Source organism: Cricetulus griseus, chromosome X (genome assembly GCF_003668045.3).
Source record: "Cricetulus griseus strain 17A/GY chromosome X, alternate assembly CriGri-PICRH-1.0, whole genome shotgun sequence".
NCBI classification, from domain to species: domain Eukaryota; kingdom Metazoa; phylum Chordata; class Mammalia; order Rodentia; family Cricetidae; genus Cricetulus; species Cricetulus griseus.
This window is the reverse complement of record NC_048604.1, coordinates 109,732,046-109,759,472: the sequence shown is the minus strand read 5'-3', so window position 1 is coordinate 109,759,472 and position 27,427 is coordinate 109,732,046. Positions and strand designations below refer to the sequence as shown.

General features: G+C 42.0%; 1 pseudogene; it reads right to left on the bottom strand.

The window, feature by feature from the left end:
• Positions 1–17,890, bottom strand: part of LOC113837559 — a 34,218-nt pseudogene extending 16,328 nt beyond the window's left edge.
• Positions 17,891–27,427: the final 9,537 nt, after the last annotated feature.

Here is a 27,427-nt window from a genome sequence, read left to right as displayed (position 1 = left end):
TTCCTTCACTTCTTTGGTTGTTTTTTATTCCCTTTCTTTAGATTCTTTAAGATATTTATTTCTTGAATTTTTGGTTTGTCTTTTCCTCCATTTCGTGTAATTTTTTGCTTGCTTTTTCTTCTATTTCGTTAAGGGATTTTCTTGTTTCCTCTTTAAAGGTCTCTATCATCTTCCCGAGATAATTTTTGAGATCAATCTCTACTTCATATTTTGTGTCGAGCTTTTCAGATCTTGCTGGTGTGGAGTCCCCAGATTCTGGTGGTGTCGTATTGGTCTTTCTGTTGTTGAGTGAGTTCTTATTCTGTCTTCTTCCCTTATCTTCTTCCAGTCTGTGCAGGTGGGGTCTCTCCATCTCCTCTTGTGTCCCTGTGGTGTGTGTGAGCCAGGACTTCAATGTCTGCAACTCTGGATGGTCTTGCCTTTCCTGGTAGTCTCCTCACTCTGAAGGGATTAGGCCTCAATAGGGGTCAGGTTGGTGGAGCGGGATGGAAGAGTGAGTTGTTTCCAGACTCAGGGAGCTCCTCCCTGGCTGGGCGAGTCTACTCCAAGCAGGGGCAGGCCTAGAGAGTTTGGGGTGAATGGGGCTTTGGACAGGAGCTGGGCAAGAGCCGAGGGTCACTCCCCTTGGTAGGACTCAGGTCAGTGGAGTGGGAAGCAAGAGTGAGGTTTTTCCAGACTAAGGGAGCTCCTCCCTGGCTTGGCGGGTCTACTCCAAGCAGGTGCAGACCCAGAGAGAGCTCGGTAAATGGGGATATCCTCTCATGTTTAACACAAGTCTACTTCTAATTAAAAGACAAAAGTTGGTTTACTAAAAGAGGTAAATTTTACATATATAAAAGGAAGTGTCTGTGACAAGAATGTCTGGAGAAAGCTTTAAATAAATCACAAGACTGAGACAATCACCCAAAAGACCTTGGGTAATACAGGAAAACACTTGGGCTCATTCTCTAGCCCACACTGACACCCTGTGGGAAGTTTTCTAGGCAAGGACTTGCAAAAGGCAAGTCCAGGTTTACACACTGTAAAGTGGTTCTAGCTGGTATTGCATCACTTTCATGACTAAAGTTCATTTCCACACACTGACCTATGAATCATGCCCAAGAGTAGCTGTATAGTATTATTGAAGACGGATGCCCATTGTGACATCAGAATAAAGAAAAACTTTCAATGAAAATAAGTAGCCCTGAGAAAAATTGCAAATGTTAAGATTAAGAAATGAAATAGCCACAGTATAATGATTTTGTTTTTAGTACTTCAAGTAATTATACCCTAAAGTCCTTCATTGTTTGTGTTATTTGTGCACAGTATTTTTAGCTAAGGTCCCTAAAAATTCCCCAGACTGAAAAGGCACCACTTCCATTTTTCATGAGCTTAGAATGAACTTCTTAGCATGATACTTAATTATGATCATTGAAGTCAATGCATTGCCCCTGAAACTAATGATTACTTCATGCCTGGATATTCTTCCGGAAGTGGGACTTTCAAAACCTAGATGAAGCCAGCTGTACTTCTGAGTGTTAAAAATATGTGATTAGTTTAAGAAATTACTGGAGGAGAGGCCTGAAGAGTGCTCAGTGGTTGAGTCCTTGCTGCTCTTTAAGATGGCCTGGGTTTGATTTCCAGCATCTACATGGAGGCTCACAATCACATTACCTCCAGCTCCAAGGGATCCAACACCCTCTTCTGGCCACTGAAGACACCAGGAACTGATGTGCATGCAAGAAAAACACTCATACACATAAAATAAAGAGATAGCCATCCATGTAGCCCCCCTCTAGGCTTTCTACATGGGTGTTGGGGATAAAAGTCCAGTCCTCATATTTGCACAGCAAGCACTTTACCCATGGAACTATCTCTGCAGACCCTTGCTCAGTTTTCTCAATGCCACAACATGGAAACTCTTCTAAAGTAAAAGAATACAGCCTGGCAAAGTGGCTCAGCTTCTCTCTTCTTGCTCACCCTTGCCTCTACTTAACTCACTAAAGTCCACCACAGCTCTCAGAAAATGAAGGTCAAGAATACTGTACACAAACTAAACAAATTGCACTTGGGGTAAGAAGCAAAAATACTGCACCCCAGCAACTGCCTCGGATACCGTGTGGTTTACAAGTCAGTAGAAGGCCCTTCTCCTTGAGGAGCTTGAAGCAGGGGACTTTCAAAGGAACTGGGGACAGGCAGGTCTCCCTGCAGTTGAGCTCTTTGATGGTGGTCTATATAAATTTAACCACAAAAGTGCAGGAGTGTACCCAAACTGGTTTCACTTTCTTTTGTCACTTCTACTTAGACTTCAATCACCTTTTGAGGTTATACAGTTTATCTTAATTGATAACATTCTCCTTAATAGTCATCTTTTCAAAGACTCTAAGCCAATTCTTTGGAGCTGTACTTTGGGATGGGGCAATTCATACATACATATATGTGCATGTACAAATGTGCATGTGCATACACACACAGAGAGAGGGACATCTTCAAGGTTAAAGAACAAGCCCATGTGGTTAAGAACATGATTTTGTAGCAAGGGTAAAAACATGCTGTTGCCTGTGAATTCTTCTGAGGAGCTCAGAGTATCCTGGATCTGCATCATAATTGAGGCTTTCAGCTAGCAGGGGAACAGCTCCATCCTGTCTGCCACACATAGCCACTGCAGCCATTAGGAGTCCTTCTATTCTTCCTTGTGCCTATAGAGAAAACCTTTGTGCCCACAGGCATTAAGAGCTTCTTGAATTTCATCTACAGTTCATCACTCACTGAAGGTTCACTGTCTCTAGAACTGCTATGTAAGCATGTGTGAAACCAAGACATCTTCCAATCTCCAGTGGCAATGATGGCTTTTAATCCAGATGATCTGCTCAAAGAAATTCAAAGCTTTGGATCCCTTTAACTTATTCTTCAATTGCATTTATTTCTGTGTGCCTGTGGGTGTGCACTCATGCCATGATGCTCAAGGGGAGATCAGAAGACAAGTTGAAGGAATCTATTCTCTTGCCCCATTATGTGGATTGAACTCTGATCTGCAGACTTGACAGCAAGCAACTTTACCTGCTGAGCCATTTCATGGCTTTTCTGCTTATTTACTTTATTTACTTATTATTTATTTTTAATTATTGAGGGGGGATTTCATGCAGCCCTGGCTGGTCTCCTGTTCTCTGTGCAGCAGGGATGATCCTGAACCACTGGTCCTACTATCCCTACCTTCCAAGTGCTGGGACTGGAAGTATGTGCTAATATTCCTTTCAGAAAAAAGTGTGATGTTTTATTTTTCACAAGATTTCTTTTTCCTGTCCCATCTGTGAAAAAATCGGGCAATGGTGCCATGTCTTTAATGCTGGCACTCAGGAGGCAGAGGCAGATGGATCTGGGTTCAAGGCCAGCCTGATCTACACAGTGGGTACTAGGAGCTAAAGAGTGAGATCCTATATTAAGAAAATAGCTTGATGTTGCAGGTCATGGGGAGAACCATAGAAAGACCTGGGAGGGAAGTGTCGCATCTCGGCCATCATTTCAGAGATGAGGAAAAATGGGCAAAAAAGACTTAGAATTCAGGTCATACAGTAAAGACAGGACTAGACCCTGTAACTCAGCTGCACACTGCCACTGTAAGTATATACAGACATCATCCATAGACAAAATGGATAGACAATTTACAAATCTGTCAGTCCAAAAGAAATAGACACATACATTATATTACCATGTATGTATGTGTATGTATGTATGTATGTATGTATGTATGTATGTATGTATGTACATGTGTGAGTATGTACTTATTGGCAATACCAGAAACCTAACTGAAGCCTTGTGTGTGCTAGGAAACTATCATTGAACTAAACCCCAACCCTACTCTGCTTTTTATTTTGAGACATGGTCTCCCTACCTTTCCCAGGCTATTCTTGAATTCGAGATCCTCCTGCCTCGGCCTTCTAATAAGCTGAGATACAAGTCTCGGCAACTACTCCTGGCACTCCAATCATTTATTCTAAAAGTTGATAGCAGTCATATAGACATATAAATATTAACACTGCCCTAAGGACCACATAACAAAATCCCCCAAACCACCAACTCCAGATCCAGTGTGTGCTGGCAGGGGGGTTGTTACTTGTTTGCTTGGCCTGGAACTCACTAGTAGACCTTACAGGCCTTGAATCACAGAGATCTGCCTTCCAAGTGCTTAAATTAAAACAGTGCACTCGGAATGGAACTCTTTCCAACGTGATCAGGTCAGGGGCCATCGTCAGCATTTTGGCACTGTGGGTTGGCTCATAGAGGTCCTTGGATGTCTCTGGATGAGGGATGCCAGAAGGGTCTCTTCTAACAATATAAAAATAGTCTCCTGCCACCATCTGAGGTCTGCATTGCCACTGGACTTAGACTTTTCTATTAGATAACTACTCTTTGATGACTGAGGGGTGAGAAATAGCAAATAAATAATAAATGCATATGCATTTGCATTTAACTCTATCCCACTGAGCTGCACCTCTGTTTATGTCTCACATCGTCGCTACCTTATATAGGAAATCCCAACACATTTAATGAAGCTAGAATTAAAACCAGTCCCACAAAGCAAGATCATAAATGGGCTTGAATATAAGTGCATATATTTATGGATTATTTGCTTATGAGGTATATGGATATACATATATCCACGTGTAAGCTATTACATACACATGAGAAGTCATTCACAAGACTCAAGCTCCAACCTGCAAGGATAGATGTTGGCTGCGGTTGACCCTTGAACATAAGTAAGGCTATGGGGACCTTCGATAGGGATCAACAGGGCAGGTTCACATCCCAACAGATACCATACTGACTGTTCCAGAGACTTATGTAAAACATGACCTAATTAAGGAAATACTTGCTAATCCTGCTCCAGTTTACACACCTCTGCTCACTTATATGAATCTGTTTCTGACATGGAGTCATTTAACAACTGGAGAATAACTCCTCCCCTCTCCAAGGGAAAAAAACCCTAAAAGATAATCCTCATTACAAGTTTCTATGCTCAGGACATGGCTGTTAGCTGCACATTCTCAAACCCATCTCATTTCTGAAGCTTTCACATAGCAGATCTTCGAATTATTCTTTAGGAAATATATTTAGTGTTTAATGAAAAGAGGCAAATTTTCAATTTTCTAACTAATTATTCATATACATAATAAAATCATTCCTTCACAATGCCAGTTTCAGTATTAGAAAGTAAGTTCTTCCCCGCACAGCTCCCACTCCATTCCTAAGATGGAATTTAGGAATCAAGCCATTAAATCTTATAGACTGGAAAATGAGGAACGTTCTATTGATAACCACACAGCCTTAACATCTACTCATTGTTCTTAAATGTATTTGTGCTGAGGAAACAAATATGGTACCACTGTCTTCTCAATAATCCAGAGGACAATTATAGAACAAGCATGTTTGTATTTTATTATGACAATTTGGCAAATATGTATTGGCAGGCTTGTTCCTGATGTCATCGGAAAAAAACTAAAAAAATGAGGTGGGTTTGTTATTATTATTATTATTATTATTATTATTATTATTATTGTAAGAATAATCTTCCCTTAAAGGCTGTAAAAAAGCAAAACACATAAGTGAGGCACTACAGAGAAAGGAACCAGTCAGGGTGGTACACTTTTAGAATCCCAACTCTTGGAGACAGAGAAAGGAAGACTGTACAACCAGGTTTACACAGTGAGTTACAGAGTAGCCTGAGCTACATAGCAAGTCCCTGTATCTCAAAAAGAAAGAGGGAAGCAGGAGAAGAGAGCAAGAAGAATGGATAGTTTTTTTACAAGCTACTTAAATCATGCCAGAACATAAACAATGAAACATTTAATTGCTTAAAACATTAAAATGCTTGCTAGAACTTAGTTTATTCCTCAAAGGATAAGAAGCTAACTCTAGCTTCTCTGACACACTCAGCAAGGTCTCAAACTCAGATTCAGAAGCCACAGTGGTAGAAAGGGAATAAAATCTGTATCTTAAGGAACTGTGGGTTACAGAACCCTCACAGAGCATCGGTCTGAAATGTGTGTGAATATGCACAGGCACACAAAGACTGTTATTTCCACTTCCTTTGTGTTGTTACCGTTATACAGTTAGACACCATTGACATCCCAAATCAGGCTAAGGACATGTGTTTTGATAAGAAGTCTATGTATGACAAGTCATCCCTGGCTGTCTGCCATATTCCACATTCTAGGATATTTACACAAATTTACAAAACAACCTTATGAGATACAGACAGTGCCTTTATGTGGAGTCAGGACAGGTCCAGTGTGAACTAGAAGAAAAGTAATGCCTTGTTTTCAGCCAGCCAGTAATACATATTATTACCCATCAGAAAGTGAGGTACAAAACCAGAGACAGGGCTAGGCATGGTGGCACATACCTTTAATCCCAGCACTGTGGATGCAAAAGCAAACTCTGAGTTCAAGGCCATCCGGGATGACATAGGAACATTGGGAGTCCCAAGCTAAGCCAAAGCTACTTAGTAAGACCCTGTCTAAAAACAAAAAAAAACCCACAGGAAGATATTACTAATAATAAGAGGATGCTATCCCTAGAATAGAAATGCAAATTATACAGAGAAAGTACAAAGTGTCAGTCTGGACTATGATGAAAAGGTATGTAAGCTATTCAATGGGAGAATCAATCTCTATGGAACATCTGCCAGAGCCATGCCAGCTCACTATTTTAGAATTCTATGAATATACTGAAAGCCTGCCTTTCAAACATATACATTTGTACAGTTTTCAACGTTAACTGATACCAGATCGATGAGATGTGAATTCCATCCCATGGCTTACTACCTGACCTTGAGCAAAGGTTAACCTATACCACAGGTTCCATCTGCAAACAGTGAATAATAACAGTGCCTGGCTTCTTACTGTTGTTATAAGGACTAAGTTAACATATCTAAATCACTTGAAGTATTGTCTGACAAACATAGTGAAAGCTCAATAAAATTGAGCTGCTAGGGGCTCGAGAGACAGTGGTTATGAACATTGTCTGCTCTTTCATAGGACCAAGGTTCTGTTCCCAGCACCTACATGGTAACTTACAACCACTGGGAACTCTAGATCTAGGGGATCTGACACCCTCTTCTGGCCTCTTTGAACACCAGTCACACATGTAAACACACATAGATGAAAGCAAAACACCCATACACATAAAAAATTTTAGTGGATTATGGCATTTTATTTCCTATTCACTACCTAGAACTACACTAATTTCTAATCAATATTTATTCCATTTACAGTGAAACTGATCCAACAAGAACGTTCTTAAGATTGGTTAAGAAATGTCAATATTATAAAGCATGTGGCTACAGATCAGGATCAGAAGGCCAAAGTGGTTAACATACAAGGCAATCTGGAACTGGTAGCTACACAATGCTGTGCAGTGTGAATCAGCACACATTTGTTAGAAAAGGCTGCAAACCTCTCCTGAAGCCACAAAAATGTGCAACCATAGCCAGCCAATCTACCCAGCAATACCCAACAGGCACATTCACATAATTCAATAAATGCAACACTTCTTTACATAGTTAAACAATTATTTTGCAACACAAACACATGTAACACAACTTTACATAGTTAAACCAATATTCTATTCTACAACACTGTGGTGAGTAAAGTTAAGTAATGTAAGAGAAGTCAGGCATAAGTGTCAGATTCTAGCTGACAGGTTTCACTCCAGGCTGGCCTGAATGCCATGGTGGCCCAGGTTACTTCAGGAAGGTGGGATGAGTATTTGTTTCTGGGAGTGCAGCCAGCAGGCACCCCCAGCTGTTGGCTATCTTCAAAAACAGCCCCTGTTGTAGAGAGCAGCAGGTCCAAAGGAAACACCTTCCTTGGCAGCCAATGTCTAGTCAGTGTAGCTATGATGTGTGCTTCCTCACAACTCAGGCCATCTCTGAAATCTCCCAGAACCCTCCAGGGCACACAGGTTCAGACTCCATCTCCATTATCTACTACTGTGTGATTCTGAGGAAGCTATGTTGCCTTGCTACATGAGATATTTTCAAGTAAAAGTAAATGGCAGCATCTACTCTCTTGTGGCTCAAGGGTTGAATTAGATAATATATATAACACCTGAGACTGAACTACAACTCAGCTTCTCTCCATGCCCTGCCCAGCTCCCTCCCTTCTCTTCTCTCCAAGTGTGCTGGCAAGGGCTCCCTTGAATCTATGAACCCTAGCTTTGTTCTCTCTCCTATCCAATGCTCAAAACCTTCAACAGCGTAAACTGGATACTTCTGGACGTGAGTACAGTGACTGCTGTGGTAAGGACAGGTGTGGATCAGAAGCAACAGGAACAAAAAACAGCTTCTGGATGCTGGGTGAATAGTTGTTTATTCTGGAAAACTTAGCTTCACTAAAATCTATGAAATGTGTCTTTTTGCCTATGTATAGTTCAACATGAAGTTACAATAAGACAAATTAAAAAATAAACATAACTGAATGTAAGAATACTGAATCCTACTGTACATCCTACAAACAAGTGTTCATGTGCACATTGTAAACCTAACTTAGGGAAGTCTAACAGATTACAAAGGAGCTGGTGACCAAAAGTGTAGACTCATGCTGCAGCCCTCAGCACACTCCTATAGGTAATCACAAGAGCCAATCGGAGGCCAGGGAGGTCCTCCTGCCAGACCCAGTTCAGGACCAGAATCAGGAAGGCCATGCTTGCCTACTTTATCCTTCTACCTCAAAGATGGCCATTAAGTCCAGCTGACCTGCCCTAAAGTAGGCCATAAGGCTCTCTATACATGGAGGAAATAAATTTCCCTTTCTCTAAAGAGATGGGGAAGAAAAGAACATGAACAACAGGCCTTCCTAAGCCCCCAGACTTATTACTAGCCAATCACACTCCATTTCTTCTGCTCAACCTGCACAACTGTCCACTGTTCATCAGATTTGGGCACACAATACACAGCCTTCCTTGGATCTTTATTTCTAAAGGCTCTTGTGGAAGACTTGAATAAATATGTATGCTCTCCTTATGCTTACCTGTTTTTAAGGGATGTCTCAGCCATGAACCCAGGTAAAGGGATGAATACACCACCAGCTACTCAACTGTGCCTTGCAAAGCATAAGACTGCTAAAGTGAGATGTTTGCCATCAGGAATGTTCACTGTTCTTGACAGCCTGTAGCTGTCAAATGTGCATGTTGAATGATCTGCTCTATCACTCTCTGCCCTACTCCTTTGTGACAAGGTCTCTTACTGAATCTAGAACTAGGCATCTAGCAGGTAATTGCAATCCTCTTTTCTCCACCCTCCACCATGCCTAGGTTATTAGCACATGTACACCCATCCCATGCCCATTTTTTAAATAGGTGCTGGGATCCAAACTTATATCTTCAAGACATCTTTCCAGCCCCGGATTTCTCTTTTGAACTTTCCTTCAGAAGCACAACTGTCTAAACTTAAAACATGAACACATTTCCAATATAAAGCTAGGCATAGTGTAGTAAACTTGCAACCCCAGTACTCTGGAAGGAATGGCAGGTATACCAGGAGCTCAAGGCCAGCCTCAGCTATATGCTGTGTTTAAGGCCAGCTTGGGATACTTGAGACTCTGACCCTTTCTAACTCAAGAGAGAATTTTCTGTTTATTATCACAGGCTATTTAATTACAAATCCTCCCATTCTGGTTTTTCAAAACATTTTTTGTTAACTTACAGAATAAAATTTCACATCAATCCCACTTTCATGAAGAGCACAAGAATCACAAAGAGAACAAGGCAGTTTCTAAGTAAGGAGGCTCCTTTTCCAAGCTGGATATTGAATAAGGTTGCTGTTCATATACCTATTCCTGCTTGCCCTAATTATGGTGTGGTAAACACCATGCATCTTGGGAAGGTAAGGCTGTGCAGCTTCTATAACCCAAAGTCCCACCTCCAGGGAGGTCAGGAAAGAACTCGAGGCAGAAACCTGGAGACAGGAGCTGGTGCAGAGGTCATGGAGGATGTTGGCTTACTGAGGCTTGCACATCCTGCTTTCTTGTAACAGACAGGCCCACCAGCCCATGATGAGGCAGACCCTGCCACTTCAATCATAAATCAGGAAAATGCCCCTCATGTTTGCTCACAGGCCAATCTGATAGAGGAACTTTCTTAATCAAGTCTCCCTCTTCCCAAAAGACGATAGCTTGTGTCAAGTTGACAAAAAAAACTAACCATTACACTGCCCTAACTTCCTTTAGGTCGTTCTCACACTTCATGACATTCTAGAAAAACTCAACTCAAAAGAATTGCTCAGAATGATGAGGTTAATGTCATCGGTACTGTTGGAACATGATTCAGAAACAGAGGTGTGGAGAATTCTGGGTGCTTATGGGAAAACTCCAAGAAAACGAGACAAGCATCTTGTGACCTCAGTTTCTTCAAAACATGGAACTGTTCTTGAAATGTGTTTTCATGCTCCTTCCAGGTTTCATGGATAAGAGTGAGTTTACTTCAGATTACTCATTATTGCTTGATGTTTTTATTCAATTGAATATTTAAACTATCCTTTATATGCCTCTATGGAAAAACATGTTTTTGCCATATATGGCTTGTCCTTGTGATAGTATACAACTTTAACTCATGAGAACTTTACTCAGGTGATCTTTCCTAACCCTCTGAGCATAAATTGTCTGGGGCTCTGAATAAAGTTATTGCATGACACTTTAGTCTACCTAATTTATTGGCTCCATTCTCTAAGGTCCTACAGTCTCTAGAGAGTGTTAGAGGAACTACTGAACAAAATGTGAAATTCAAGAACTAGATAGAAGTTATGGAAGCATACGGTGAACACCAAGGGACATCACGGCCCACCCTAGCCAACACCTTACTCCAATAGAAGGACAACAGTGTTTCAGTGTATTAGTGGACAGGGACCCAAAATCACATTTTCATCTATTAGCCTGCTGTTATGTTTGTCCACTATTCTTCAACCCCATAAACTAAGCTCCAATAAAGATTCATGGGCTACATCCCAATTACTTAGATCTTTTTGCAAATGATTCTGGCTCTCAGATAAATCTTCCTCTATGGAAGGGATGAAATGGTGCAGTAATAATGTACATTCCATTTCTATCTTGAAAGCACAAGAAGCTGGCTGAGAATTTCCCGCTCTCCACTTCTGAGGTCACTCAACTGATTTATTAACTCATTCAGCAAATAAATTTTGAAAGCTTACTTTACTCTACCTTGAAACTAAAACCTAATTCTAATCATCTTTACATATGGCTATAAAAAGATCTCAACATTCTCTTTGACCACAGGCAGAATTCCAAAATCCTGCCCTCCAATCAGTAAGCAATTTTAATTCCTGATTCAATCATATTCTAGTCCTTCACAAAAGAACCGATGTAAATCGTCTCCTGGGGACTGAAGGCTCAGAAGTTAAGATCCAGTACAGCTCTTCCAGAAGACTCAAAGATCCAAATCTGGTTTCCAGTGCCCATGTTGGGTTGCTGACAATGGTTTCCAACACCAGGTCCCAGGACATCCAATGCCACTGACCTCCTCTGCAGACACCTGTCTTTCACTGTCAGGCCACAATGCAAACACTCTGCTCTGCCATTCACTCCCACCATGGTGTGCCATTTTACCACAAGTACAAAAGCAAAAAGACCAACCAATTATGTAGCAAAGCACTCAAATTATGAGCCAAATAGACCTTGGCTCTTTATAAGTTCACTACCTCAGGGATTTGTTACAGTGAAAACAGCTGGCTGGCACACGCAAGCTCCTTTAGCTCTTGAAATATTCAGAAAAAGGCAAAGTCACACAGCATTTGTCCTCTGCACTGGGACTCTGTTGAAAGAAAAAAAATCAGTGTTTTCTTTAACTGTGTCTGGACCTTGGCTGGTGGATACAAAACAACCATGTACTGCTGCACTGTTATAGCTTCCATATCTTCCTCACAGTTTGTATCAAGAACCACAAAAAGAGGCAAAGAAACCTCTCCCAAGCTTCCCAACAACAGGATGCCCACGGGGTGCAGCACTAGAGTACATTTCCAGCAGTAGGAGAGTACTCAGAAGTAATGAATATTTGGAACACACCTAGCCATCAGGGAAAGGCCAACAGGTAGGGTGGTGAGGTTATGGTGTTCACAAAAGTGACTTTAGCACTGCACTGACATCCTATAAGAAGCCTTCTTGGTTGGCCCAGCATACATCATAGGAGACAAAATGATGGCCACTACTGTTGTTTCATGGTTGAAGATACCCTCTTCTAGCACTGCAGCATGCTGCTTCATCTGGTAGCCCCTCTCTAGAAGCTGCTTGTGGGTGTCCTGCATTAGCAGAGCATGTCCGTTGTGCACTGTGTTATGCAACTGAAATGCAAAGACAGCATCTGAAAAGAGAATTTCCAGAGTTAGGACTTTCCAGCATCTCCCTGCCTGGGACAAGCCCTTTTTTCCTGACTGGTGCTTACAAGTAAAGAGCACACAAGCTCAGAATTAGAAATGGGTACAGCCATGGACTGGTGACTTCCTATTCCAACAGATGACATCCACTGCTACCATTCAGTATTACCAGTCTGTGTTCACCTGAGGAAGAGTGATAGAAGAGCCACAGACATACAGTTAATGGTTGTGCAAGGTGAATGATAGCAAGTGTCAGGCTTTCTTTCCAGCCCTACAAGTCAGCTGCTTACAGCACATACAAACTTGGGGTCAGTGTGTCAATGACATGCCTCAGTCAAATAAGACCCTAAGATTTGAGTTGGCAACAAAACTCAGGTCATTTCCAGAACTTTATTAAGAAGAGACAGGATATGAAGAGAGTTACAGCTTCACTTTTTATTTGCTACCCAAATTCATGCACATTACTGTGATTGAGAACAAAGCCACTCTGTTGTTACCTGAGGTCTGGACTTAGGATTGCAATGTAGCAGGATCAGTATCTCTGATGATGACCAGGGCTGGTATTCAGATGATGAAAGCTACAAGGTTACCTGAACTCATTAGCCACTGTGTGTTTACAGTCCTGGTTTCACTCCTCCATTCTTAGACCAAGTGACCTCTGTCAGAAGCAATGTTTCCTTGGGATGTAGAGTAATTTTTCACAGAACAGAAGGAACACAACAGAGAACTTGAAGGGAAATTGTCCATAAATAGACTATTTCAGTATCACTGTGTTTGGTTTTAATGCTTGATTTTGCCTAGTCTCCTAATGATTTCTTGGGCACATACTATAAACAACCATAATTGAACAAATGTGAAACTGCAGGCTCTGCTAGGCCATCTGGGTCTAACCACCTGTGTCTCACTGAATACCTGGAGCATCAGAGGTCACTGCTGTGCTGTGTGACCCTTTACTGACATTCGTTTAGGAACTACCCACTCAAACCCCACCATCATCTGTACTTGATAACTAGGTGTTATCTCTATGGCCTGACTCCCAACTCATGAGGCACAGACATGACAAAATCAACTCACCATTTATTACATACTGTCTTCCCACATTGGGTATTGATGTTTTGATTCAAACCCCACTGTGCCTATTTCACATCACTTTCCCAACACCCTATACCATATCTGTGTACACTCAGTGTGGCAAGCTCTCCTTCCTTGTGCTCTGGACTCTCTTCCACCAGGCCGGGAGGCAACATGGTAAGAAGCAAGTGAAGTTGGAGTGTTTTACTGCTTAGAAAGTAAAGGACAACATCAGCATTTCCTGATAGTGAGAAACAGCAACAACTCCCTGGATGTGTGTAGGATAGTTCATGTGATGACCCATCTAATGACACAGACAGCAGCACCTGCCAGAACCTAGTGCAAAGATCTAGATGGACCAGGCTCTTCACCAGCTCTGTGACCAAAGACATTGACTGTGGGGAGGATGCAAGGGAGGGACAAGGTATTGCTTGCTACCCCTCCCTGAGGTTGGCAGTTCGATACCCCAGCACTACTGTGGGTTCCCATAACTGCACCCATCTCTTCTTCCATGATCACTTGGTTGACTTTGGACTCTATCCAAGGGTGCTTCTGCTTGCAGCTAGAACCTTCCAGACAGGGAGTCTCCTTATCTGGCTTCTGTTTGCAACACCTCTAGCTCACTGCTGTTGCCATAAGAAAACACACTAACTTCATTGCCTCACCAACCTCATATATTGCCTAAAATATGAGGACTTGGCCTAAAATACCCCTCTAACATCTCTACTCATTCTTTTAAAACAGTCTGTAATTCAACAACCAACAAAAACCCTCACAGACTAACTCATTACTGTGCAGCACCATGCTAGTGTGATTTTTTTTTACTTTGTAAGCAGCAGGACACCAACATTCTGTGTAGAATGAGAACGAACAGGCTCTTAGCTTGCTCAGTGAAATGCTTCTTTCTCTCTACCCTATCAGTCAATCATCTGGATACCAGAAACCTCCATCAGTAACTGTCACATCCATGTACCGAGGACAAAAACTATCCCATGTAACCTAATCACTTAAGATGAGGTGGAGAGGAGCAAATAGAGGCATGGACAGACACTAGAGACAAAAGGGAGGTGCTATTCCTGCATTCTGTCTCTCGAACACATCAGTAGACTGGTTGCCCCTGGCTTCCTAATGAGTAAACAAAAACTACAAAGTAAATTCCCTCTGTTTATTGCTTATTTGCCTTAGTCTAAAATGGAAAAGTAAACAAAATAACACTACAACTCTTTGTTGTTTGATGTAAGACTAATAACCAGCTCTCAGCTGCTACTTTAAACAAAGTCTCAATTACTCATTATACAAAAATTAACTAAATGACTTAAAATGTTTGGCTCAGAAATGGCAACAAACAGATGGATTAGTAAAGCCTCTAATTATCAACAATAATTCCATGAGAAGATGTCTCAACAGAGCCAATAATTGACTAACATTGACTCAAGATACAAATTCAAATTTGGGCAAAAACAAACTAAGGTAGTCTCAACAAGTCCTAAATGTGTTTCTGTTCATCATCAGAAAAAGGGACAGAGGGAGGGAGGAAGGGAGGGAATGAGCAAGGGCATGAAATGCACTATCTATTATTGCTGATTATAAATAAAAGACCCAACTAAAATTGTCTTAAATAATTTAAATATGTAATATCTCTTTAAATATGAAGTCTGGAGATAAATGACAGAAACTCAACACAGAACACGTGTTTGGGATTCTTATGAATGCAGAATGGCTGCAAGAACTCCAAATAGTGTATCTTCAGTGACAGCACCCAGATGGAGGAAAAAGACAGGTAAACAGTTTCTTTCTTCCTTCCTTCCTTCCTTCCTTCCTTCCTTCCTTCCTTCCTTCCTTCCTTTCTTTCTTTCTTTTCTCTTTTCTTTCCTTCTTTTTTCACTTTCTATTTAGGTGACAATACAGTTTCTTCTCAAGGACTTTTTCCCCTTGGAAGCTCTCTCTCTCTCTCCTTTACAGGAGGATGGCCTGAAGCAACATTCATGGAGTCCCTAATTTTAATACTGATACAAGGGGACCACATGCCACTACCGCTTGATACGAGTATTATATTTTAAAATGAGCTCAGACCCCCTATGGAAGGCCTCACCCTCCCTGGGGAGCAGAAAGTGTATGGGATAGGTAGGGCGTTAGTTGGGGGAGGGGGGTAAGGGAACGAGAGGGTCCTGGGATTGACATGTAAAATAATTTTCTTTCTAATGAAAAAAGGAAAAAATAAATAAAATAAAATGAGCCCCAGTATGTTTGAAAGCAGGAGAGGCTGTACTTAGCCTGTCATCGTATGTAGCACTCAGAAATCACTGAATGTTAAGCCAAGGGTGATGGGTATTCTAGTTTGTCAATCTGACTCCATCTAAAAACCCCAGAGTACAGAACAGCTACTGGGATCTTGGACCTTCCACTTCTAGACAGCCATTGCCAGACTAGCTGGACGACAACCCATAAGCCATTCTAATAAATCCCTTTTAGGTAGGTAGGTAGGTACGTAGGTAGGTATGTAGGTAGGCAGATAGAGAGATAGATGATAGACAGATTCATTCTATCGGTTCTATTTCTCTAGAGAACACCAACTAATACACCACTTATCTGCTTTCAATTCACAGAGAAGTTCAGAAGTTAGAGGGGTCCTACCCTGCAATTGAAGGATCCAAGCAGAACATGTGAGTGAACAATGATTGAAGCAGGCTGAGCAGAAGCCATTGGGCACTGCAGTGTGTGGCCCATAAGAAACCTCTATGTCTACACTACCTCATGACCACATGACTTTACATTCCAGCCAAGTATAACAGACTGGGGAGTAAACAGCTATCCCTTCTCTATACTTCACACCAACCCAGGTAGACTAGCTTCAGTGCATACACAGAAACCAAGCTAACTTGCCCTCTTACTGGGTGTCTGCTGCTCTTCACGATGCACTACTCATCTGATCTCATTCCATTTTTAAAATAAAACCCTATGTTGGCCATGGTCACATTCAGGAGGTAGAGGCAGGCAAATCTCTGTGAATTTGAGACCAGGCTGGTCTAGGTCAGCCAGAACCACTGTGAGACCCTGTTTCAAATAAATAAATAAATAAACACATAGGTAACTAAATAAAGCCCTATGCATTAGGGCCCATAAGTGTTCTCATCAACTGTCAAAGAACCTCACAGAGGAAAACAAGATATGAAACTCCCACATGGTAAGGCAGGACACTGTCTATACTAGGACTCTAAACTACCTGAAGCTAAAGGGTCATGTGGACCTGTCCTGTCCCCACCAGGGACAGAGGCTTCAGGCTCATAATTATAGCTGAGTGGTCAGCTATTGTCTGTTATTCATTTCAAATTATTCATACCCACATTCATCTGCCCCTTCCAGGCCACATCCAGGCTTCCACGCAGAAAGCATTAAGGAGTGGTAGCAGGGCTTAGGGCTCTGTCGCCTCTGCTGGTGGGTTGACATAGGCGACAGTAACAATGGCAGAACACTAAAGCCTTTTAACAGTCTGGTCAAATCTACAGCAAATGCTCTTTTCACCAAAGCAGCTTCAGTTTCTAAACATGTGCATCTGGTGCACACAGCAGCACATCCTTTACCAACACCCGTGTAGCACACTTGGTGAGAAGATCTTGTCCTGGAGCGCCCGGGAGTGTAAGGCTGCAGAGAACAGCGCCTCTGCCTTCCTGAAAACTGCTCCCCTTCATCCCAGAATGATGCGAGCACTGTAGGTGCTCCACTTCACCACAAACTCAGAATAATGGGAGCACTATGGGTGCTCCATATCATCCCAAACCCAGAATGACCAGAGCACTGTAGGACTGCTGTTGAAGCAGCTTTGTCCTGCTGCTGCTTGATGTCTTCTTTACCCATAAAGCCCCTTCTCATGTTTACTTTTGAAACTCAGCACTCAGCACATGAGCAGACAAAGATACACAAGTACAAGTTATTGGAATAGACACAGTAAGATGGCATGGCACCATCATTTGTTGAACAAGGTACACCACTGGTATGAGGGAACAGTTCTGATAAATTGTCTTATATAGTTCTACTCAGGGTTAACATGTGAGTTTCATAATAAACAGCCAGTTTGCTACATCCATCTTCCATACCAGATGCAAAATGTTAAATCAAATTCTAAGAATGTAGCAAAACAAAACATAAGCAGACAAACAAACAACTACAGAGGGTGGCTTGATTGCCGCTTTTCTTTATCTATTCCATTGCCTCATACACCTTTAGTTATCACCCTGTTATGTACGTATGAGGGAGCGTTAGAAAAAACTTCCAGAACATTTTCTTCAAGTAGTCTCATACTAGATGAGTAGGCCCACATCTTACCAGAATTCATATATTTAAACCTCTACTTGAGCTCAGTAGTAATAAGACTATACTGATCAAGACCATCATTCCAATAAATTCGGTAGAGGATTGAAGATCTGCTCCAATCAGCCAATTCCCTTATTCCATAACCATCTAACAGGAAGCAGCAGGAAATTAGTTGCTACAACAGAAGCGAGAACATTACTTTCATATGAGCTAAGCGCAGCTTCTGCAAGCTCGTCTCCATCTTAAAGGCCAAGGTAGGCTTATGAACATCACTGGAATGAAGGATGCTGAAGAAATACTGTGATATAATGTCTGAATGAATTTCTGAAAAGCAACCAAAATGTAAGTGAATGATTATTACCTTTTCACTTAAAAAAGGCATTCTCCTCGCTGTTATTAGATGTTGGTTGACAGAAAAATTTGTAACCTATAGGTATCCCATCTTATGTGTCCTCCACACTCAAACTTCTGACACTAATGATTACTGACAAGTGTATGAAAATTTGTCAAGTTCACTGACAACTTCACGCACAGCTTCTCATTTTTTTTTTTTTTTTGGTTTTTCGAGACATGGTTTCTCTGTGTAGCTTTGGAGCCTATCCTGGGACTCGTTCTGGAGACCAGGCTGGCCTCAAACTCACAGAGATCTGCCTGCATCTGCCTCCCGAGTGCTGGGATTAAAGGCGTGCACCACCAATGCCCAGCTCAGCTTCTCAACTTTTATCTGCCCTCACCCACCTGGCCCTATATCTGGAGGTCTGCACCATCAGGACCCACCTTTACAGGATATAGCAGAAGCCCAACAAACTACACTTCATTTTTTCTAAAGCTCAGAACCTACTTTAAAACACTAAACAACTGACAGATATTTGCCTTCAATACCGACATTTCCACACTCAATACACAAAGGAGGAATGTTGGAGAGATGTTTCAATGATTTTCCACAAGAATGCAATGCTAAGAGGCCAAAAATATTAAGTCACCTTAGTGTGGACACCCACCAAAGCCTACCCTCCTCGAATCTTCCTTGTAAGAACACAGTACCTTTCCCTAGCACTACCTTCCAAGAGAACAAAACTTTGCCCAACACATCCACACCCTGCATTCCAAGTCAGCCCTGAGCTCAATACCTGTTGCCCAGTAAACACTGTAAATTGTGTGTTACAAGGTGAAGTATAAATGCAGTTAAACACAGACTCAGAATGCAGCAGACTCTGGATTTAATGCCCAGCATCAATAATTTCAGAAAACTACAAAGAGTCACTGAATAAAAATTTACATGAGCCAAATTGACAAGACTATCTGCTCATTACACTCATCTAAGAGCCAGTGTCAATTCTGCAAAACTTCACAGCCCAGAGGAATAATTAACACACAGCCGATGGGATGGCCACATTTCAACACAATGTTACTGTCAGAAGTGTCAAGACCTTAATGTAGGGGTGTTTCTTGCATGTTGTTCCTCACTGTCTGGCACAATGCTCCTCTTTCCTGTGCTCGAAAAATTCTGGATTTTGAAGAATGGCTACCTGGCGGCCCTCATACATCAGACTGAATGCTGTACAGCTGTCAAGCCTCTCTTTGTCCTCATGTGTAGCTGTCAGATCTATAGTCACTGACAAGTTGGTGACACCTCCTGCAGGACACGAAAGAACATAAATGGCACAGCTTACTCAGTAGGTCTTGATATAGTCACCTTCGTATTCAATGACACAATTCAAACAACAACAAAGATTTCTTAAAATGCTGGAGACAGTGAGATGGCTCAGCAATTAAGGGCACTTGTCACCAAACCTCACAAACAAGAGTTCAATCCCTGTATCCCACATGGTGAAAAGAATGAATTAACAATTGCAAGTTGTCCTCTATCCTCAACATGTGTGCTGTGGCATGAATGACTACAGATGCATGGAAATGAGCATACACACAACAAATTGTTAACCCATTAATTAATGTAAACATTTTTAAAGAAGCGGTACACTCTCTCTTGAGTACCTCCTTCATGGTCTGGTTAATATGGGAGTAAGGACCTTGATTTGGCCCACTGCATACTCCTGCTCAGAGAACTCTGGGTGTTGGCGTTATGTTCAGGAATGTTCTGGTTTAAGCAGTTCTCTGGCATATTTTCTGGATTGGTAGTATTGATGCCACTGTTGATATGCCAACGTGGATGTTGGATATCTCACCAGAGTCTATACCTACAAAAGAAGAAAAAAGAAAAGACATCATACACACAAACGCATGCCAACACATGCATGTGTGAGCATCAAAAACAAACCAAATGCAAAAAAACAACGCACATTGTACCAGTTACTAACATTTCATTTCATTCCTGTAAGGATGCATTTTCTTATCTCCATCTGCTGAAAGAGATGAAACTTGATTGTGGTAATTGCATGAATTTACACATATGATAACAAGAAAGAGAGTTCTACACACCCATTATGCCTGTGTTAGTGCCCTACACTTGAAGTGTTATATAGTTGTATAAAGAGTAAGGTAAACAGTAATGGGGAAGAATTAAATGAAGAATGCTAAATATATTCTCATTCTTCTTTATCTCCAATGGTTTAATGAAGCATAACTATAATGAACCTTAATCAATAAGAAAAAAAACAGAAGTCAAAAAGTGGGGTAAGAACATGGAAGATCAGCAAATCTGAGGGAGAGCAACCAGTGATTCTTACCGCCCAGGATCCTCTGATCAAAAGGGCTATGAACCTGTCTTCACCCTACCTTGTCACTTCCTGTCTCCAACTCCCAAGTGCTGGGATAAAGCTTGAGCTTCCACCACATAGCTTCTACGGTTAAGTACTAGCTAGCTGGGCCATCTGATCTCCAGGCAAGCTTGATTTGTCCCAGCAGAAACAAAATATCACAAAACAGCTTTGAAACAAAATTTTGAGTGTGCGCGCGCGCACACACACACACACACACACACACACACACACACACACACACACACACACCTCCACCAGACCTAGTGCTCCTTCTAGCTCCAGCCAATAAAATGGAAGGGAAGCAATTTTGAAAATAGCAACAAAGGAAGGAAGGAAAAGTTGAAACCCAAGGAGAGGAAAATGTTAGCTCTCCCATGGGAACAACAGTATGGGGAGGATAGAACCATTGCTTTGTCCTTGCATTTGCCTAGGAGCTGCTCTGCCGAGAATGTCCTAAGATTTCCTTCTACTGGAGAGGACAGATCACTATTTATTTCTTTTTTGTAATTTTTAAAATTTGAATTAGAAACAAGCCTGCTTCACATGTCAATCCCAGCTCCCTCTCCCTCCCCTCATCCCCTGCCTCCACCAACTCCCCACGCCATTCCCCTCTGGTCCCCAGAGAGGGTGAGGCCCTCCATGGGGATCCCCAAAGTCTGTCATGTCATCTGTGGTATGGCCTAGCCCCTCCCCTATGTGTCCAGGCTGAGAGAGCATCCCTCCACATGGTATGGCCTCCAAAAAGTCCATTCGTGCACCAGGGAGAAATACTGATCCACTGCCAGAGGCCCCATATATTGCCAAGGCCTCCTCACTGGAACACATGTTCAGGGGGTATGGGTCAGTCCCATGCTGGCCTCTCAGCCATCAGTCTGAGATCCATGAGCACCCCTTGTTCAGGTCAGTTATTTCTGTGGGTTTCAGCAGCTGGGTATTGACCCTTTTGCTCATCATGCCTCCCTCTTTACAACTGGGTTCCAGGAGTTCACTTCAGTGTTTAGCTGTGAGTATCTTCCCCTAGATGAAGGCTTTAGGATGGCATATAATAAGGTAGTCATCAACCTCATTATCAGGGGAGCACATTTGAAGTAGCCTCTCCATTATTGCTTAGATTGTCAGTTGCTGTCATCATTGTAGATTTCTGAAAATCTCCCTAGTGACAGATCTCTCCTCAAATCTATAATGGCTCCCTCTATTATGATATCTCTCATCCTGCTCTCCTCTATTCTTCCCCTGACTCAACCTTCCTGTTCCCCCATTAAGATGCTGATAACTTCTGAAACAATGCTATACAAATACCCTCTTTTTAAACTTTTCTTTAAGCTCTTACTACCTGGAATACTGTGACTAAGTGCAGTTTTTCTCAGAGGACATCTTTGAGGTTCTAGAATCTACAGACACACTGCCTCCTAACAATAGTACTTAAGGCCGTAAGGCCATAAGTATGGTGCTACTGTTGCAGTCCCACTTGCCTTCACAGGAGAACAGAACAAAATGACCTCCCCTTATCCAACTCCAAAAGATCACTCTCTAGATCAACCACAGCCATATTAAGCAGAGAGGGAAAAATGTACTATATTTCTGGGCATGATATGTGTGCTCTATGTAACCAGCAGTTCAGGCCATACTTGGTTAACTCACATACCTTTCTGAGACAAGTAGAATACCAGAGAAAGTAAAGTAAACCCAAGCAGAAAGCCACTGGGCACGGATTGCGGCTGGCCAGTGATCTCCCTGGAATTCCAATTTTTAGCAGCACAGATCAGAACATGGAGAGCACAGAATGCCTTGGTGAAAGCAGCAACAAAGTCACAGGTCAACTTTTACATAGCAGAACCCTGTCCATGCAGCTAGTAGCTACCATATTCTGGGGACAGAATTTGGGGAGGGGATGGGCAGAGAGGGGTGAATTCAACACATGTGTGTACCAAAACAGTTTAGATACATATAATTCCTAGCTATGGATGCATTTGTGGGTGATATGTTTGGGATACAGGCATGAATGTGTTGATTCATTGGAGAAAAGCTGAGAGCATGTTAGCAGAGGAAAATTTGGCTCCTGGAAATATCCTTAAACTCTTTGAACTGTTTACCACCTGAATTAAAGACTAATATAAGCTGCCCTTCCTGGGTAGAGTGACTATAAGTGGTTGTACAGGCATTATACACTAAAGAAATTTTTTGGAAACAACAGCAGTTTCCCTTTGAAACCAAGGAAGTAACTGTATTATCATGTGAAGATTTTTGGACAAAAGTGCATATGCTACCTTCCACCCGACACACACAATCCTGTGCACACGCACAAAATGAGAGAGAGAGAGAGAGAGAGAGAGAGAGAGAGAGAGAGAGAGTAAAAATGAAAATGAAAGCCAAGGCCACATACAGGACTTGGTTGAGTTAATTACATAGGCTTCCCACCAGGATATGTAAATCAATCTATTTTTGAAGATAGTTATGGAGGATTCTTAAAATCTTTACAATGAAATGTCCGTATTGTCCAGCCATAAGACTCGTGGGTATAATGCAAAGGAATCAAAAGCACCTAACCACAGAGTTACCTGAATATCTAAAGCACTAAGGGAACCCAAATCATGGATTCAGCCTAGGTGCCAGTCAGTGGACGAATAGATAAAGGAAATGTGGTCACTAAAAAGTCATTTCACTTGGTTTCAAGGAAGAATAAAACTACAGATTTTGAGGGAAGACTCTGTATCTTGTGTGAAATAATCCAGGTTTGGAAAGACAAGTACCACAGATCCTCTCATGTGAAAGAATTAAAAATCAAAAGTAAAGCTAAAAGCCAACAAAGGGGACATAAAATTAAATGAAGGAACACTGGGATTGGATGAAGAGATTGGGAAAGGGGAAGAGAGTAGGGACAGGGGTCAATATAGCCAAATTATATGAAGTGCATATATGGAAGAGGGTGCAGAAAGAGTGTAAGAGCCAGAAGAACTGGTAGTTTGCTGTGAGACTGTGTCTCTTAGGAAAATAGAAGCTACACACATAAAATTTCACCAACATGACTTCACAAACATGACTTCTTTCCACATGTTCAGCTCCTAGTCAAATTCCTGTCACATAGTTGGCCCTCAGTAAATATATCTGGAGTAAAAAAGGGCCTGACATGGAGAAAGGCCTCCCTAAATTATAGCATTTGTTACTATTGCTCTCCACCACTGTTGGTTGAGGCTATGTAGTGGGTCTCATGCATGAATGTCAAGGTTGTTAGCTCTGATGCTTTCAGTGCACTTGGGAAGGTTTTCCTCCTACTTTTTGGCCTTGCCTCCCCCCACCCCCGCTAAGTGTGTTTGTGACTAGTTTTATTGTAACTTGTTATGCCATGTTCTGTTGGTTTCTCCAGGAGCCCACACAACTCACTGAACAAGGAGAAGTCAAACTGCTGCCTATAAGGAACTTTTACCCCTATGTTCTACTCTCTGGTACAGGAAGGTTCTTTGGCTAAAAAACAGAAGGCTAACAAAATGGAAATGTGGACACAAATGTAACTACAAAACATATTACTAACATTCTGTCCAAACCTGCAAAATATTCCAGGATAATAATGACACAGAAATTTCAGAGTAGCCCATCAATGTCTGATTTTACTTAAGGCCCACTCCACAAGAAGGAACCCACACCTGACCTATGTGGATAACCAAGTACCAGATACTAGATAACCCAGAGTCCTAGGGTAAATACAAGCAATACTAGTCTACAAAACAATAAAACATTTTCAAATGATATCCTTCTATACTCATAGACCAGTGCCTCATCCAGTCATCATCAGAAGGGCTTCCTCTGGCAGCTTATGGGAAGAGATGTAGAGTCCAACAGCAAGGTGTTATGTGGAGGGACTATAAATGGAGGGCTCTGTCACAACTCTCTCATCAGAGCTCTGGAAATCCATGGAAGTGGAGGCTAAAGATTGTAAGAGCCACAGGGGATAGAGGACACCAGCTGAACAAGGCAGTTTGGATCAACTAATCAAGGCACATATGAGCTCACAGAGATCAAAACAGCAACACAGCCTATCTGGATCCATACCAGGTTCTCTGAGTATGCATCACACCTATTGGCTCAGAATTACTATGGTCCTCCTGATTGAGAATGAGGGGGTCTCTGAATTGTCTGCCTGATGTTGGGACTCTCTTCCTGTTGGACCACCATGTCCATCTTTGAAATGGTAGTATTTGCTTTATAGTAGTATATTTTATTTTGTTGTTTGGTTGTTATCTCTTAGAAACCTGTTCTTTTCTAATGAGAGGCAGAGGAGTGTGGATCTGGAGGGAAGGGAACGTTATGATGAATTGGGAGGAGTAGAGGGATGGGGAACCATAATCAGGATGTACTATAAGAAAAGAGAATTTAATTTCCATAAAAGAAAAAACACTGTGACATAAAGATAACCATGTTTGGAGTATATAGAACAATTACTGAATCAAGAGAATACAGTAATTAATAATCTCTTCAATTTGGGTGGTGTGTGTGTGTGTGTGTGTGTGTGTGTGAGAGAGAGAGAGAGAGAGAGAGAGAGAGAGAGAGAGAGAGTGGGGGGGTGACTGGATGTTCATGTAAGTACACTGTCCATGGAGGCCACATTGAGACTTGAGATTCCCTATAGCTCTAGGTCTCTTTACATTTTCAGGGTTCCCCATGAGGTTTCCTGGAACCAACTCCCAGTTGTCTACAGGAACAGCTGTAAACTGCCAGACCCTTGGCTTTTCATTATGCCCACAGAACTGCCTGTGCATCATTGTAGATTCATGATCTTTAATGCAGAACACTGCACTTCCTCAGGATTGACCTGACTAAAAGAGAAATGTATTTGTTAATGGAACACAAGGAAGGTTTAAAGAAATCCTGACTGGGGAAGGAGGTCCAATTAGAGTTTGAGTGGCTGTGGACCACACATGTGCAACAGGATGTCATCCCTCTAAGGGAGAAACAGTCAGACATTGTTTGGAGGTTCTCTCTACATGCTACTCTACTACAGTGGCCAGATATCACCCATGGGACTTTCTGTCAAGTAGGTTTGTAGCCTGCCCCAGTTGTAGTTTGACCCTCACCATCCCATTTGCATGCTGAAGGCAAAGCAAGGGACCCTTCCTTGTCTGTAGAGCAAGCACTCAGGATGGTGTAGATAACCTTCTATATTTGCTACCTGCCACATTGTGCTCTGGTGATTCATTGGGGAAGTTGGAGAGATCCTAGCAGGGATGATCTTGGAAACTGATCACTCAGAATCGGAATCTGGACCTGGAACTAGAGTGTGCCAAGACACTTTCAGGCACCTAGCAAAGGGGAGGGTGTACTCATGGCAGGATTTAAGTATGTCCTGAGTTCCCCAAGTTTCTGAGTAAGTTTGTGAAGTGTAGAGTTCATTCATTTAGGAATGAAAGCCAGTAAGTGAGCTGGGGAAGTAAGGGGAGGCAAAAAAGAGGACTGGAGCCCAGAGACTGATGGGCAAAAGACTGGTTTTCAATGGAGAGGTGTGCCAGAGAAGTTGGATGCTGAGCAGGGACTCATGGGTGCACAAAGTATGAGTCATGAAGTATGTCCTCTAGTGAAACATCTAAGATAGGGAGGTGACAAATCTTGGAAACCTGGTGACATATATAAGGCATTCTCATTCCTGTGCATCCTGCTCATAAGCCATGAAACTGTGGATATGAGAAATGTTAGTCACTTCATAAATATCAGTGAAGAAGTGGAAGCAAGACAATTAGAGGTCTGCGTGTCACTAGAAGGTCAGTGTTTGGGGCTGGGAACAGTAATAAAAGACAAACTTTTGCACAAAGGAAAGTTCTTTTTTCTTTTTCTCATACTCTGGGCATGCAAATGAGACCAGAATGGGAGACTATAACATGGATAGGGAGAGTGGACATAGAGATTTGGAGATCAAACAACTTCCTACTACAAGTACAATATACTCCCCCTGGAAGGGACCATCAGGACAGTAGACGACCTCCCTGTTTTGTAAGGGTGAGACCAGCCTCACCCCCAAAGATTCCTGAAGGACTACATCTTCCTGGGGATCCACAAGAAATGGAGGACCAATCTGCTCCAGATTAGATACATGAGAATAGGCACCCAGTGGTCTAGGGGAGGAGAAAAACGTGTTTTCTCTGTTCCCTTCTCTGAAGAATGGCAGCAAGGGTAGCCTGCCTTAGAAAAGGGGTAAGGCAGGAAGAAGGAGCTCTTAGGGATCATGTCCCCTTGCCCTGGAGGAGCTGTCACTGAATCCACACAGCAAGAATGAGAGCAGCTCATTTCCCAGGGGGAATCCAGTGGATTATTCCCTTTGCCTTTGCCTTCAGGTCCAACCACAGTGTTATCACGGCCAGGGTATCTCCATTGCAAATGGTAAGACATTCTTTGCACAAAGTTCCACATGGAATTCCCAAGCTCTGCTTGAGTTCCTATGAGTGTGATCTGAATTATTGGATCTTACAAGATCAGTTGTCCATCCTGAGACTGATCATTTGCTTAGCAGTTCCAGGAGGCAGTAGGAGTTAGTCTCTTAATTGTTTAAATAACATGTCAGAAGACACTGGGTCACCTCAAAGAACAGCATGATGGTTGTAGAGTAGTGACCTTTGCTTTTTATTTTGTGTCTCTCTCTGTCTCTTTATGCTTCTCCATTTCTTTGTCATGATCTCCACAAACTCTGTACACCATTCAGGAGTGATGACTATGGTTGATTGTGTTCCCTAATGCTCACAGGGGATAAGATTTGTCCTGTAAAGAACAGCAAAATTAGTTGATGATATGTGTGGATGTGAGGTTATGGGGGAAGATGTAAACTTAAAGCCAGTTTTCCTTCAGAAGATCTTTTATGTATGTCTGTGTTGTTTCTTTGGATGTCCGATGTGAACAGACATATATTTGGTGGACACATGTGACAAGGGGAAGTGTTAGACTTATACACAATGCTTCGGGACTTGGCTACCTTGTTTCTGCA